Here is a 1,658-nt window from a genome sequence, read left to right on the forward strand (position 1 = left end):
AGGGGCACTCATGGGCTGTCACCAGACAATTCAAAGGGACTATAACCCTGCTTTCAGAGCAGCTGTGTTCACACTGCATCTCCACAGAGGGAGAGAGAAATCAGTCCTCTGTTCTTTCTATGCTTTCATTTTTCCTCCAGATGAAATTCAAGACTGTGTAGGAGCACTTTGGGAGGGCTGATTGTTTGCTTACAAAGTAAATAGCATTTTTCTCTCTGGCTAAAGTTACACAATGATTTTGTGTAGTTGGTCCATCCCTCTGGGTGTGCAGCAGCAATCGGCAGGACCCTCCCCACATCCACTGCAGCATCACACAATAACACAGTCCCACTTTCCCAAGCACTGGCTGTGTTGGAGACAGGATACCACATTTCAGAAATGGAAACTCTTACCCTGCTACTTTTCCCTAATTGTATGCACATTTTGTCTGTGCAGACTTTAGTCTTTCCTGTGAATGGGAGTTGAGAGCCAGGGCCAGCTCCAAAGTTTCCTCAAAATGTTGCATTTTTAATGTAATAGATTGGGCCAGGCTGACTTTGCTATGAAGAAGAGGAGTAAGGGGACCAAGCACTGCTAACTCTGATTGTAGCAGAGGATTCTGCTGCATCCCTTGGCCGTTGGGAGATGCAAAGTTGGCAGCCAGGCCATGGATGCTCTGGTGCCTCCAGCAGCTGTTTGCAGCTGTCCACGGGGCCTGGGCCAGGGCAGGCTGGTGCTGCAGAACTGTTGAGCTGCAGGCTGGATGGGGGGCCTTGGTGGGACTCTGCCACACTCCTGCTGTTCTTCCCCTCAAGCTTGGGCAGAGCTGTCCTGCCAGCAGTTCTGCTGGGCACCAAACACGGTCTCTCCTTCCCATAACCAAATGCCTGAGAAGACAGAGGAGCCCTGCAGTGTGAAAACATCCCAGCTGTGTGTCTCAGTGCTGCCTGCCTCAGGGACAGAGCTTCAGGGCTGGCCTGGCTGGAAACAGCTGGTACTGAAGGGACAGAAATGCAGGGGGACGCCGAGCCTGGTGGCCGAAGAGAGGTACCAGAGCTCTCGATCCAGGACAAGCGGCTCCCTCTGGCTGAGCCCCCTGAGCTCACAGGCACAGCCCCCTGCCTGGCAGGGAGCAGCACCGGCGTTATTCCCGAGACCCTCTGAGGAGGGATGCTTTCCCGATGACATAGTGTTTGTTGGGACTTGCTTCATCCCGGGGACTTGTCTCTAATTCATTCCAGGATGGGTTTCTATAAACAGTCGCTATTGTCACACAACGGGACCCTCCCGATGAACAGATCGGGGTCTGAGCACCGAACGCTTCCCTGAGGGCTTACGGCCGGGTGAGTTTGGGGCTACTTAGATCTCAGTAAGCAGCTGTGGGACAAAAAGGAATTGAAAAGCCCTTTTTCTAATAAAATGTCAAAGCCACCTTTGGTCGACAGAGCAAAGTTAACCTGGGCAGAGCCAGGTGAGGCCCTTCGGCCCCGCGGCAGGCGCGGCGCTCACCTCTCAAACTCCGGCTTTTTCTTTGTCCTTTGTAGTCGCGGTCCCCAAGAGCCCGTCCGGGGGCTGCTCCCGTCCCCGCGAGCCTCCCCGCATCCCATCCCATCCCATCCCATCCCATCCCATCCCATCCCATCCCATCCCATCCCATCCCATCCCATCCCATCCCATCC

General features: G+C 54.3%; 1 protein-coding gene across 1 annotated transcript in view; it reads left to right on the plus strand.

Moving 5' to 3' along the window:
• The first annotated feature begins 1,253 nt into the window (after window positions 1-1,253).
• The window catches only part of FBLN2 (fibulin 2), a 90,455-nt gene continuing 90,050 nt past the window's right edge, over window positions 1,254-1,658 (plus strand). The window contains exon 1 of the mRNA XM_019008078.2: window positions 1,254-1,322. The gene's annotated coding sequence lies outside the window, so the exon portion shown is untranslated. The remainder of the gene's footprint in view (window positions 1,323-1,658) is intronic.

This window comes from Parus major, chromosome 12, assembly GCF_001522545.3.
Source record: "Parus major isolate Abel chromosome 12, Parus_major1.1, whole genome shotgun sequence".
Classification (NCBI taxonomy): Eukaryota; Metazoa; Chordata; class Aves; order Passeriformes; family Paridae; genus Parus; species Parus major.